This window comes from Pseudophryne corroboree, chromosome 1 (genome assembly GCF_028390025.1).
Source record: "Pseudophryne corroboree isolate aPseCor3 chromosome 1, aPseCor3.hap2, whole genome shotgun sequence".
Taxonomy (NCBI): domain Eukaryota; kingdom Metazoa; phylum Chordata; class Amphibia; order Anura; family Myobatrachidae; genus Pseudophryne; species Pseudophryne corroboree.
The window spans coordinates 1,228,498,602-1,228,514,414 of record NC_086444.1 but is presented as its reverse complement, the minus strand read 5'-3'; the positions used below and the strand labels follow the sequence as shown (position 1 = coordinate 1,228,514,414).

At 43.2% G+C, this 15,813-nt stretch overlaps 1 long non-coding RNA gene across 1 annotated transcript; it reads left to right on the top strand.

Annotated features, from left to right (window-relative positions):
- Positions 1-564: 564 nt before the first annotated feature.
- LOC134931130 (uncharacterized) lies at positions 565-7,573 on the top strand. Its single transcript, XR_010178988.1, has 2 exons — positions 565-622; positions 6,248-7,573. It is a non-coding gene; the product is annotated as an uncharacterized LOC134931130 (long non-coding RNA).
- The last annotated feature ends 8,240 nt before the right edge of the window (positions 7,574-15,813 follow it).

Here is a 15,813-nt window from a genome sequence, read left to right as displayed (position 1 = left end):
TTTAGAAAAATAGTTTAATTGTACAATGACAAATGTGGGCTGTGGCATAGGACAGGACTTACTGTGTCATTCCACATGGCAGCTGAGTCATTGAAGGGTTAAACATGCTATATGAATTGTTATGTGTTTGAATAGACACGTACGCACTCTCTACAAGATGCCTTTGTCTGTTCATATAATATAAGGCTTGTGTGTGTCTTATCTTCAAGGACAATTACATACTAGATCAAAACTGTTACTTCTGTGTGTTACTAAAATATCCTGCATGTAATGTCGTATGCTACTTCTATTTATCCAATCATATGCTTGCACATATTGTATACACCCATGTTTCTTTTCTATATAGTACGCTGTAATTTATTAAATAAACAGAGTGATTCTTAACTACATGGTGTCGTGTATTATCTGTAACGTTAAGGATTGCTCTCACTGACGTCAGTGGCCATCACATCGAGGGGTAAGAGAAGAGGCTGGATTCCTTTCAGCTGGGGGCTATGTCCGGAATTCAGTGATCGTCCCTGAATGGTAAAAATAGAGAATTTATTGTCTGTCTTTGCCATACAGGATTGCGGTCATACACTGAAGCTGAATCCGTGTCAGTGTTCCGGGAACACGTGACAAGGTAATATTTAAGTCCGGGACTTAATATTACGAAGTTTTATGTAAAAGCATAAAACAGGTATCAGGGATACCATAGAATCTTTAATGTCTGGGACTTAAAGATACGTCTGAGAAAGGACCAGGCGTCCAAGCGCAATTCTCCAAAGACGTTAGTATCTGGGATACTTAAAAAAAAAAATACGTAACGTAGAGAATACCCCGATTTGATCGCCAATATATTCTTGTATGTTTGTAGTGAGATAAGTTCTTATATTTGGTTCAGACGGCTGGTAAGTTTTCGTCTGCCAGATACCTTTACTCAAACACTTTTCTTGCTTCCTGTTTAAAACGCTGTATTTTTCTGACATCTTGTACGAATGGTAAGCGTACCCGTCAAAAGATTTCATGTTCTCATTATACAGATAATATTGTGATATTGTCAATGACTAATTAACTGGTGTTAGCTAATGCATGCATAGAAAGTATTTTTGTTGTGAAATTGCATAGAAGGTTTTTTTGTAAACTGCATTTTTGTTGTGATATTGCATAGACAGTTGTTATAAGTTGTTGTAGAAATTGCGTAGAAAGCTGGTGTAGATTGTATTCTTTACCATGGGAGGGGGTCAGAGTAAGACAGTCATTTATCCTCCACCTTTACCAGGAGAGACATGTAAGGAGTATGTTGCCCGTAACTCCACCACAGATTATTATTTAGTTAACCCTTGGGTAGATAACTTAGCGGGGTGGACAGAGAAAGTTGGCAGCCCCAGCCCATTTCCCCGTGATGGTATTAATTATCCATTTTATATGGACATGATCAAAGGGCTTTGTCTGGGAGACAAGGAAGCCTGGCCGTGGTATGATCATGACCCACAATGGGACATGACATATATGCGTGCTGGAGGAGAGCAATGGCTCACGATAGCACCTCATTGGTATGACAAAAATATCAAGCAGAAACAGCGTAGAATAAAATCTGTAACTTCCCGACTACACAAAGCTGAGGAATTTAGAAGCAACAAGTTTCTAAAAAACTCTTCTCCTCCGCCCTACAGTCCCCTATACCCCTCCTTAAAAGACACAGATCTTTTAGCTGCAGTTGCTTTGTCACGAATGCCGATGCAAAGGGGAGGGGGAGAAGGGGAAGGAGAAGGAGGCTCAGGAGGCTCAGGAGGAATAGCCCCCCCTGACAGTACCCTCCACATAGACGTAACCACCCCCGCCCCTAGTGCCCCTACTCCTAACAGACAAACCGCCTCCCGCCGCAACGCTGACTTAACTATTGCTACTGACAACCCTCTCACCCCCTCCACAACGCGATCCGGCACTGGTTTCCTCGGTGTCGCCACCCACCTGCCCTTCATGACAGTAGGGGATCAATTGTTAAAGAAACCCATTGAGATAGAGGATTTAGACAGAATTGTTAAGAACTGTCCCAAACCCACTGTTGCACCCGATGGTTGCATAGCCTACTTGAAAAAGGCTTGCACGGGGCGCAGCTATACTCAAGAGGATATGAGGTTAATTGTAGACGGGGTTATAGACCACTACAACGGGTGGGATTGGAAAAAGATTCCCTCTATCAACACTCCTGCAGTCCTAAACAATGCCACTAATTACCCCCTCAATACCGAGGAAGGTGTAAAGCAAATGTGGAAGGAAATTGGAGAACACATGAAAGAAATCTTTAAGACCCGTGCCTCCCTTCCCATTGCTGTAGCATGCAAGCAAAAACCTACTGAAACTGTCACTGAGTTTTGGAAGAGGTTTAAAAAGTGCTGGTCTGAAGATGCAGGTCTCACCCTTGTAGAAACAGACCATTTACTTATTTCCACCTTTGTAAATAACTTGTTGCAGTCTATCATGGTCCCTGTCAAACAGAGTGTCTCATCTTGGACCTCTGACAACATTAAGGAGTTTGAAAAACATTTATATGAAAAAGAAGCTGCAGGATGCTTTGATGTAAAGAAACCCTCACAAAATGTCCCAACCCATAGTTTCCAAAATCAGAGAGGTCGGGGAGATAGACGCCAGCAGCACTCCACTGGCCCACCCCGTAATCCAGCCCGATATCAAAACCCACAAGCCAAGCCACCCCACCCCCCTGACTCTGCCAGCAGGAAACAAACCTCCTGCTTCAACTGTGGAAGGGACGATCACTGGGCAAGGGATTGCCCTTGTCCCTCACAAAACCACCGACAGCCCCAAGCTCCGGCTCCCTCCCGGGATCATCCCCGACAATCACACAACAACCCCTTTCGGGATCATGTCCGATTCCGGGTTGATTGGCAGGACCCCTCCCACTGACGGGGCCCGGAGGAGGGTATCCCAGCCTTTGCCCAACTCACCAGACACTGGAAGGACCCACCGCTACTAACCTTGATTATAGGAAAGAGAGCAATCCCTTTCCTGGTGGATAGCGGGGCAACTACTAGTGTTTTGTGTGCTGACCTGTACGACGGTCACTTGGAAAAGACTGCTCCTTCAATGGGAATTAATGGGATACCCACAGATGCTTACCTGACAGATGCCCTTAGTGTCAGAACCACGGGAGGCACATATATGGGTAAACACAATTTCACTGTAATACCTGAATGTCCAATTAATCTTCTGGGAAGGGATCTTCTTAGCAGGCTCGAAATCTCCATTCTCCCTTCACCCACTGGCAGTGGCCTGGAGGTTGAGTCCCCACACCTACCGGTGTGGGAAGCAACAGACATTACACCTGATTTTGACAAAGTAAACCCTGCTCTATGGTCAGAGGGTCCCTATGACACTGGCCTCATTCCTTGTACACCATATAGAGCAACCCTGAAACCTGACACACAACCTGTCTATCAAAAGCAATACCCCTTGTCACAAGAGAAGGTTGAAGGTCTTAGACCAATGATACAACAGTTTCTCCAACAAGGCATTCTCAGACACGTAATTTCACCTTACTGCACACCAGTCAACCCAGTTGCTAAATCAGATGGCAGTGTAAGGTTTGTACAAGACCTTAGGGCAATTAACCAACTCATTGTGCCTATAGCACCCATTGTACCTGACATTAACTCACTCATTTCAGCTATCCCTGCAGATGCTGCATTCTTTTCGGTAATTGATTTAAAAAATGCATTTTTTTAGCATACCTGTGGATGCACAGACACAGCTACTTTTTGCCTTTTCTTTTGAGGGCAAGCAACTCACCTGGTGTCGTTTACCCCAGGGCTACATTGACGCACCTGTTGTGTATAGCATTGTACTCCAGGCCACATTGGGGCCCTGGCAACCTCACCATGGTTCAGTCCTGCTACAGTATGCAGATGATTTGCTGCTCTGTAGTCAAACTGAGGAGGCCTGCCGGGAGGATGGTATATCACTGTTAAACTGGCTTTGTGAATGTGGACACAAGGTGTCCAAAACAAAAATGCAATGGTGTAAGAAGCATGTGGATTACTTAGGTTTTGTGCTCACTCAGGGGGAAAGGAAAGTCAGTCCACAGCGCATTCAGTCTGTATTGGGCCTGGTCACCCCAACTACCCAGAAGGAACTGCTGTCTTTTCTGGGTATGGTAAATTACTGCAGACAGTGGATATCTGATTGTTCCTATTATGATAACATTTTGAGACAAGCCACACTGAAAGACAAACCTAATATTGTACAATGGTCACAAGAAATGTTAACTGCATATGAAAGCTTAAAGTGTATGTTAATGAAAAGTCCGGCACTTGGCCTCCCCAACTATGTACTACCTTTTCATTTGTTTGCAAGGGACAATTGTAAAACCATGGCGGGGGTGCTCACACAGTTTCATGGAGGAAAGTTGCGCCCAGTGGCATTTTTTTCCAAAGTAATGCCTGTCACAGTGCAAGGTATGCCTGCTTGCCTCAGGGCACTTGCAGCCTGTGCAATGGTAACTGAAATGGCCACCACACTCACCCTAGGCCACACAACAATACTTCACACCACTCATGATGTTCTAACCATTTTAAAAGGGTTACACACACAACACATGTCAGCTCAGCGCCTCAGTGGATATGAGGTTCTCCTTTTGAACAACCCCTCACTCACCATTAAGTATGCCACCAACTCTTCAGGTCCTGCACCCATTCTCAACGCTCTACTGGGGCTCAAAGGTCCTGAAGACCACCCTCCTGAACCCCATGACTGCTCAGCTTCCATTGAGTCAGAAACATCCCCCAGACTGGACATGTCCCCTGTCCCTGTCCCCGACGCGGATGTCATTTTTGTAGATGGTTCCTGTAGCAGACCCAATGACACCACGTACCAAGCGGGTTATGCTATTGTCACTCTCCCTGACATTATTCTGGAAGCACAGCCCATTCCTTACCAGTCAGCACAGGCTGCAGAGCTCATTGCTCTCACAAGGGCTTGTCACCTTTACCAGAATAAACCAGTCACCATCTACACTGACTCCAAATACGCGCACGGCGTCGTGCATGACCATGGGGTCATTTGGCGATGCCGTGGTTTCCTTGGAGCTGATGGAAAAGGCATATCACATGCCCAACTCATCTCTGACCTTCTGCATGCCATAACCCTGCCCTCTGACATTGCAATCCTCCATTGCAGGGCACACATGGGGGGGAAGGATGCAATCTCCCTTGGAAATGCTCTTGCTGACTCTGCTGCCAAACATGCGGCCTCACAGCCCATCACTCAGGCCCACATGTCCATCATGACCCCCCCAGCTCTCGACAACCATTACCTGATCACCCAGTTACAGGCCTCAGCCTCCAATGCCGACCTAGCTGACTGGACTTACCCAGTTTTGCAGAAGAATCCTAAAACAGGATTAATCTGCAAAGAGGGGAAACCTTGTATACCCCAGTCCAGTGCACCCTTGTTTATTGCCCACTACCATGGCATAGGACACCACAGTAAGGCAACAACTACCTTACTCTTACGTAATGATTTCTATGTCACGGATGCCAAGTCATTAGTAGATCAGTATGTCAGTAGATGCATCACTTGTCTGCGAAACAACCCCAACAACCCTGACAAGGCAAAACATCAGCATCTTGAATACCCCACCACACCCTTTACACACCTGCAAATTGACTTCACCCATATCCCAGGTACTGGTAAACAGGAGTATGCCCTGGTCATTGTAGACATGTTCTCTCGATGGCCAGAGGTATTCCCCACTAAATCTGAGGATGCAAAGACAGTTGCTAGGATCCTAACTCAGGAAATCATCCCCAGATGGGGGTGCCCATTGCAAATCAATAGTGATAAAGGCTCCGCCTTTACAGCAAAAATTACACAGGCTCTGGTAAAAACCCTACAGGTGGAATGGAAGTTCCACATCCCGTACCATCCGCAGAGTTCAGGGGTCGTAGAACGCATGAATAGGACCCTCAAAGACAAGCTTAGGAAGGCCACAGGGGGTACCTTCCATAAATGGAAGAAGGTCCTTCCTATTATCCTAGCAGAGATCAGAATGACCCCACAAAAGACTCTGGGTTACTCCCCATTTGAAATACTAATGGGTAGGCCTTTTCCTACACCCTGGGCTAAGAAACCACTAGTAATACAGGAAGGAGATCTAGAACTCATCAGAGAAGAGTATGTCAGGTCCCTGATAACAAAACTGAATGAAATTGAACATGAGGTTGTTTGTAAAAACCCTTTGAATCCACAGGAACCTACACACCCCTTTAAAGTCGGAGACAGAGTCGTGGTGAAGGTGCTCCCCAGGAACAAGAGCCCAGGAGACTTCACCTATGGTCCAGAGACAGAGGTCGTAGCAGCTACCCGAACAGCAGTCCTGACAGAGGAAAGTCCTACCTGGATCCATGCATCCCGAGTAAAAAAGGTTCCTAGACCAGACCTAGAGAGGGAAGCAAGTGATTCCAGTGAGGTACGAACCGGGGCAGACAGCCCTGACCTCCCACCTAGCGAAGACAGAAGAACAGAAAACGATGAAGAACCTGCCCCCTATCTCTATCCTGGGGACTATCTCGATAGCCCTACTGGCCCTCATTCACCTCACAATATGTGAAGTCAGCATCACACAAACGGATGGGGTCCCCACCTTGTGGTACAATTCCTCTAACACACACGTAGCCACATATATCCTTGACTATTTTATGTTCCCCAAAATTGCTGATGACAAATATTATATACAACAAAGGAGGAAATCAGGAATGTCTGAGACAATGTACATTTGTGTCACTGATGAATGGTGGATGGAAATATCCTATCATGGATCCAACTGTGATTACTGGGAATCTGTGGGGTGGAATACAGGAGCAGATTGGAAATATGGCCCATCATTTGCAAAAAATAGATGGAGCAAATATGGAGTACCCCTACTTTCTAGACTATCCATTCATAAGATGGATGAAGGCCCAAATTCATACAGGTTTAGACTAAACATAGTGAACCCTAGCAGAAGCGACAATGAGACTTATGTACTTGGTATATGGTGGCAAGCAGGGTACTATAGTGCAAGACAAAGGTTTTATTTATGGGATATGTACAAAAACCCAAAATACCAGCCTAAAATTGCTCCCCAAAACAAACCTTTAAAGCCCCATATTGCCACTTCTAAAGATATGGTGGCTATTACTAACCCTACCTTTGAAGACACCCTAGCTATTGAAACTGGTTTCTCTGACATTAATTTTTGGTTGGAATGGATGAAGTATAGTGCTAACAAACACAATAAAAGCAACTGTTATGTCTGTGGCAAATCTAGGCCCCACCTAGGTACAGTGCCCCTTAATATACCCCTAGAACAGGAAAATTGTTTTTTCAGCCTTTTTAATGACACCAAAACAAATGACAGTCAGTGCGAAATGTGGAAAAGGGAATATCCCATATTGTCAAAAAATCCCAACCCAGGAAGCACCATAACCATATATCCTGGAAACTATACCTGTTATACATCTAACATCACCCCAGGGAGAAATTTAAAAACCTTCCCACCAGGGTATTGTGCAAATAAAAGAACAACTGTTTTAGTTAACCAAACTAGATCACTAGGCGACATTTATTATATATGTGGGGATATGAAGCTTAGAACTAAATTAGACACACCATGGTATGGTGAGTGTGCCCTGGCCAAAGTCATAATGCCACTCCTAATGATCACCGATGACCCCAATCCTCCCTCTAATACTCCTGCTAATCGAAAGAAAAGAGCACTCCCAGGAGGTAGCTTTGACCCCCACGTGTACATTGATGCTATAGGGGTCCCAAGAGGTGTTCCAAATGAGTTCAAAGCTAGAGATGAGGTGGCTGCGGGTTTTGAGTCATTGTTCCCTATAGTAACTGTAAATAAAAACGTAGCCTGGATTAATTATATATATTATAATCAACAAAGATTTGTTAATGATACCAAAGATGCTCTTAAAGGTATAGCTGAACAGCTAGAAGCCACTTCCCAAATGACATTTCAAAATAGAATGGCCCTTGACATGATTCTAGCAGAAAAAGGCGGTACATGTGTTTACATTAGTAAGGTGGAAGGCTGTTGTACATATATTCCTGACAACACTGGTCCCAATGGTAAGGTTACTTTAGCCATAAACAAGTTAGAAACCTTATCCATAGAACTCAAGAAAAATTCAGGTATTGATAACCCATGGAGCCAATATTTTGGGTGGTTTGAAAATTGGAAACAGGCTCTTGTGCAAATAAGCATATTCATACTTGTAACTTTAATTCTTTTAGGCATTATAGTTTATTGTGTAATTCCCTGTGGAAAGAAACTTACCTCCAAAGGCATTGATAAGGCCCTGATGTACTATGATATAACCACCAGTCCTGTCACCTCCTCTGATAGTAAGGGACCCGACGATTATGTCCAATATCTCAAGAACTGGAGGAACAAGAAAGGAGCCTCACTTAAGAATCATGTCATATAACAATCATGATTCTAAGAGGGGATTGAAGGGTTAAACATGCTATATGAATTGTTATGTGTTTGAATAGACACGTACGCACTCTCTACAAGATGCCTTTGTCTGTTCATATAATATAAGGCTTGTGTGTGTCTTATCTTCAAGGACAATTACATACTAGATCAAAACTGTTACTTCTGTGTGTTACTAAAATATCCTGCATGTAATGTCGTATGCTACTTCTATTTATCCAATCATATGCTTGCACATATTGTATACACCCATGTTTCTTTTCTATATAGTACGCTGTAATTTATTAAATAAACAGAGTGATTCTTAACTACATGGTGTCGTGTATTATCTGTAACGTTAAGGATTGCTCTCACTGACGTCAGTGGCCATCACATCGAGGGGTAAGAGAAGAGGCTGGATTCCTTTCAGTCATCAATTTGCATAAGACGGACTTCAGAATTTTTAAAACACAAAACTTTTTTTGCTATCTAAATATCTCACAGAAAATGGGTTGTATGATCTAACCATAATTTCAAAAAATATATACATTATTCATGCTGGACATGCTCAGACATGTATATATCTGTATTATTTAAAAAAAATATTTGTGTTATTTTTGACAACATATGTAGAAACAGCCAGTGGTGTAAGTTCGCCCCAGTCGCCCAGAAGCATGATAAATGTTGGTGCCCCCCCTACATACTGTATACACACACACACCCTTCATATGTAGCTATCCGGCACTCATGTTGAACAGTAGTAGCGTGCTCATGTGCCTTTCCCAATAGTAATATAGATACACATACAAAGTGGACGGCACTCCAAGTCAGTCATCACAATAAAATAGACACCAGCATACCTTTATAGCACACCTACAGTCCTCCCTCACCCACCAGCGTGTCACAATGTAGATGCTTTGGTGCAGTGGTGTGCCGATATACAGTATATATATATATATATATAAAAAACACACAAACACCTCTTTCACTTAAACACACACACAAACGCCACTTTCACTTAAACACACACAAGCCTCTCACTTACACTCACGCCTCTTACTTACACACACCTCCTTCGCTTAAACACACACACTCCTCACTTACACACATGCCTCCCACTTACACATACACCTCTCACTTACACACATGCCTCTCACACAAACGCCTCTCACTTACACACCATACTTGCCTACTCTCCCGAAATGGCCGGGAGGCTCCCAAAAACCGGGTGACCCTCCCGGCCCCACGGAAGAGCAGGCAGGTCTCCCGGTTTTTAAAATTCCTGCCTGCCCGGCCACCCACTTTGAGAGTAAAGTGAGTGGTCCGGACAGTAGATGACGCGATTCTTGTTGAATCGCGTCATCATAGTCACGCCCCCTGCTGTAAAATGCAGGTTATCGCGGCATTACAGAGCGCGGGGGGGGGGGGGGGGGCGTGGTTTAAATGTGTGACACTGTAACCCCACCCTCATTCCGCCTCCAACCCTCCTCCTCCCCGCCCCATTCCACCTCATCCCCGCCCCCTCCTCTCGACATTGCCCAGCCCCTCCACTGAGCCGTCCTGGCAGCTCTCTCCCGGAGAGAGCTGCCAGAAAGTAGGTAAGTATGTTACAAACACACACACACACACACCTCTCACTTACACAAACGCCTCTCACTTACACACACACCTCTCACACAAACGCCTCTCACTTACACATGCTTCTTCACTTAAACTTACACACACGCTTCCTTCACTTAAACACATACACATATGCCTCTTTTAATTACACACACACACACACACACACACACACACACACACACACACACACACACACACACACACACACACACTCTTTCACTTAAACACATATATGCCTCTCACACACATACACACACACACACACACGTCTCCCTTACACGCACAAATGTCTCTTTCACTTAAAAACACACACACAAACAAAAACAAACACATGCTTCCTTTAATTACACACACATGCGCACACACACACACACACACACACACACACACACACACACACACACACACACACACACACACACACCTCGCTTAAACATGCACACATAAAACACAGTGCTGCCAACATTCATTAAAGACCCCCCGGCACCCCTCCCCTTTCCAACTACACCCACCCCCCCCACAGTGCAGCTTGAGGCAAGTGCTGCCAGTGCCTACCTGCTGCTATCAGCCCAACGGAGGAACAGAGAGCTTCACTTGGCCAGCTCATCTGGAAGCTCCCCCTAGCTGTAGCCACAGCCAGCTCTCTGTATATACTAGGAGGCAGTTTCCGTGTCACTGACATGAAAGCTCCTCGCAGTGAAGGATCTTCAGGGTCAGGCAGCTGGAGACAATGGAGGAGATGTGCCCCCTTCAGGTCAGGAGCCCGGCGGCAGCCGACTCCACTGCCTTCCAGAGTTCCGCCCCTGGAAACAGCATATTTGTGCTTAAGTCGTAGATTTTTTTTATATGTGCATTTTTGTTACATCAATAATGCAAGTTTATTAAATGTTTATGATATATTAAAGAAGCCTTTTTATCCATCACAAGAAGCAAATCAAGAAAATTCACTGATTCTGTAATTTTAACCAATTTAAATAAAGGTTATATTTTATTTTAACTCCATGCTTAAAATACCTTTTTTCCCCACCAAGTCATCATGGGGGGGTGGGGGGGGGGGGGGTTGCTCTAACGAAAGACCCCTACAAGACATGTGCTGTGCCAGATAAGACTTTACTTACAATTCTGTTACGGGACATCTCTATCCTACAAAATGATAACAATTGTTTAATATCACATTTATATCTTCCCTTGAAATGTAAGTATACATTGTACTTATTGTATCCTCTTTTCATTTTCTGAACATGCTCTGCAAAATGATCTATCACAAATTGCTGCAAGTGCTGTTCACTATTTGTATACTGCAACTCTAGTAGTAGTATGACAACTTGTTCACTGCTGGTTAATACAGTATGTGCATTTTCATAATAAAAAAGTATATTTGCATTTTTGTTACATCAATAATACAACTTTATTAAATGTTTATGATATATTAAAGAAACCTCGTTATTCATCACTAGAAGCAAATCAAATAAGTTATTTACACATATATTATATTACATTTTTCTTATGCCAGCACTGCTATTATATATTTGGTGCCACAGTAACTAAACAGGAAGGGAGAACAGTGTTATTGTGAGGCTGGACATGACAGGACAGGAAGCAGGCAGTGGTGATACAGTATGAAGGAGAGATGGTTCAATCTGCTGAAAAGTTCTTTGAGGTATGAATTTCAGAAGACTGTGTATTTGGATGCATGTTTTTATGTAAGATGTGTGGTGTTATTGAGTGTAGATGGTGTTAGAAAGTGTTCAGTGAATGTACATGAACATTAATGTATCCACAGCAAGAAATCCACAGTTTCTAACATGTTGCTGCTTTGAAGTAGCATATAGATAATCATTGATAATATATTTTTCTGTTATAGTACATATGATATAAAAAAGAACAAAAAAAAAATCTAAAATAAAAAATGAGGCTCCATTCAGAAATAGTAAAATGTAAAAATATATGTAGGTTTGGTGCTTCCAGTTTTGTATATGTTGGATTGCCAGAAATAGGTGAACTTTTCTCAGTTTTCTGTTCTTTGCAACATGTTTAACTTTTTTGTGTGGAGTCTATTTTATAGATATAGTACAATATTCTTGTATTAGAAAGAAAATAGCAGAACATTGAACAAGATGCAGCCAAGTTGTAAAAACAAAAGATTTCACTACTGCATCTTTAAATGCTGCAAAAACAATTAGTATAATTCCACATGATTCAGGAACAAATCATATTTTGCAGTTCTCTTTAAGGATACATAAAAAAGACAAAAGCACATGCAACAGGACAACACCGTGTGACTAATACCCCTTTTCCACTAGAGCTGCACGGGTCGCAGCCGTGTCGCCTGACACGGCTGCGACCCATGCTACAGACCCCGGCTGTCAGCGCTCACCAACCCGGCAATTGCCGTGTTGGTGACCCGCTAGTGACGCGGCAGGGGCGGCGCTAGGAGATTACATGATCTCCCAGCGCCGCCCTCCCTATGCACTGTGAATGGGAGCCGTGTCACCTCGACACAGCTCCCGTTCACACTAGACAGCTAGCCGGGTTGAACACGCGTTCAACCCGTCTAGCTACCAGGGTAGGATTCCCGGATCACTTGATCCGGGAATTTGCCGGGGGACTCGTTTCCACTAGGGAAAAACATGGGTAAATGCGCGCCCCCACGCTTTTACCCGTGTTTTAAGGAGCTAGTGGAAAAGGGGTATAAGTATACAGTAATCTACTCACATGTATTAAAGCCATTTAAAACAGGGAGGGGTGTATAGCAAGACCTGTTGTTTAAGATAAGAGCTAGCCCACACGACCTCCCCAGTGCCTTTGTGCAAAATTGACACTTTGATATGACACATATTAAATAATATGCTGGTATAATGTATTACATTTTCTCTGACAGTGGTCTATATATAGTACAATACTTGTTGAATATATTATGTGTGTGAACCATATTATAAATTTTTTCTATCTATTTTTAATTTTTTAATTTATACATGGTTAGGCAAGTCATATACACAGTTAATATATAATATATACATAGATACATGTCCAGACATCAGTGGCAAACGCAGGATTTGCATGGGGGGGTTTCCAGAACTGGGCGGAGCCAATCACAGGGGTGGGGTCTGAGGTGACCCAGTATATGCTGGGTCCGTAAAACTAGTGTGTCTGTGTGTGTGTCTGTGTGTTTATATATATATATATATATATATATATATATATATACACATATATCTATATATATATATATATATATATATATATATATCCATTAAGTCCACACTCACTGCTGCAGTCCACAACATGGGCGGTGCTCCGTAAAGGGCTCCAAAGAAGTCCAAAATATATCCAGAGAGAATACAGGCACTCACCACTTCCTTAATTGATGAAGAGATTTATTACCACTCACAGGTGTGTTTCACATAGAGACGATCAACAGCATGTCAGCAAATTGTGTCGACGTTTCGGCTCCATCTGAGCCTTTTTCAAGACAGATGAAATCACAACAGGTACATACCCAGCAGCCCATGACACACACCAAACCCCGGATCACTTATATAGCAGAGATACATCCCAAACCCCGCCCATCAATCATCCAACAGGAAGTAACTTCAATGTTCGTATTGCAATGTCTAGTATAGTTAAACAAAAATGACCATCCACTGTGTCATACCAACAACAAAAGATGATACCAGAAAACATAAATACGGCAGGTATACACCACAGAAAGCGGCTAGTCGCGGCTAATTGCCGTGATGCCGGAAGTAGCCCGGCAAAAATCTTCGACAAATGTTAATGCGCCCGACTCTACAGCCATCAGCTACCAGTAAGACCTGGTTTCCGGACACCAAGAAGGGTTGTTATCGGTGCCCCAATTGCACTACGTGCCGATCAATGATGACTGGGGCAAGTTTCGCACATCCGCATAGTGGTCAACAGATTAAGATCCGCTATCGGTTACATTGTACCATGGATCATGTAATCTACATTATTGTTTGTCCTTGCGGATACTATTATGTTGGCATGACAACACGAAACTTTCGAGACAGGATGGCCAACCATCGTACATCAATTAGAGCTGCATTGATCTCTAAGGTATCTGATAAACCGGTGGCACAGCACTTCGCAACTAGAGGGCACAGAGGTAGGTAGAGCAGTGGACTACTGTACCGTACTGCTATATATTATATACTAGTGGTCAGCAAAATTATGCACTGTCTTCCAACTTTATATAGTGCGCACAACTTAAATGCACCACAGGTATAGATGGATAGTATGCTTGACAACACAGAGGTAGGTAGAGCAGTGGACTACTGTAACGTACTGCTATATATTATATATTGGTGGTCAGCAAAATTATGCACTGTCCTCCTACTATATATAATGCACACAACTTAAATGCACCACAGGTATGGATGGATCGTATACTTGATGACACAGAGGTAGGTAGAGCAGTGGACTACTGTATTGTACTGCTATATATTATATACTGATGGTCAGCAAAATTATGGGCACAACCTAAATGCACCACAGGTATGGATGGATAGTATACTTGACGACACAGAGGTAGGTAGAGCAGTGGACTACTGTACCGTACTGCTATATATTATATAATATTGGTCAGCAAAATTATGCACTGTCCTCCTACTATATATAATGCGCACAACTTAAATGCACCACAGGTATGGATGGATAGTATGCTTGATGACACAGAGGTAGGTAGAGCAGTGGACTACTGTACCGTACTGCTATATATTATATACTGGTGGTCAGCAAAATTCTGCACTGTCCTCCTACTATATATACTGCGCACAACTTAAATGCACCACAGGTATGGATGGATAGTACGCTTGACGACACAGAGGTGGGTAGAGCAATGGACTACTGTACCGTACTGCTATATATTATATACTGGTGGTCAGCTAAATTCTGCACTGTCCTCCTACTATATATACTGCCGCGTGTCGCCTCCATTTTCACTCGTGCTTTGGAGATGATAGCGAGAGGACGTGGCTGTGTTCTCTCAGTTTCTGTGTTCAGTGTGCTGCAAATATCTGTGCTCAGTGTGCTGCAAATATCTGTGCTCAGTGTGCTGCAAATATCTGTGGTCATTGTGCTGAAAATATCTACGTTCTCTGCCTGAAAAACGCTCCATATCTGTGCTGCATTGTAGTACATAGTAGGAGGTCAGTGCCGAATTTTGCTGTGACCACCAGTATATATATAGCAGTACGGTACAGTAGTCCACTGCTCTACCTCTGTGTCATCAAGTATACTATGCATTCATACCTGTTCTGCATTTTAGTTGTGCGCAGTATATAGTAGGAGGACAGTGCAGAATTTTGCTGTGGCCACCAGTATATATATAGCAGTATGGTACAGTAGTCCATTGCTCTACCTCTGTGTCGTCAAGTATACTATGCATCCATACTTGTGCTGTATTTTGGTTGTGTGCAGTATATAGTAGGAGGACAGTGCAGAATTTTGCTGTGACCATCAGTATATATATAGCAGTACGGTACAGTAGTCCACTGCTCTACCTCTGTGTCGTCAAGTATACAAATGCTGCTAAAAGCAGCTAACGAGCGAACAACTCGGAATGTTTCATAACTATAATAAACAATGGTTTTAAACTTTATGTTGTTGTGCGAGTGTGATTTTTTTTCAAAAAACTAAGAACAAAACAGACCATTATAAATCATAAGGATATTTTATTGTAACATAAAAAGCATATTTACAGATAC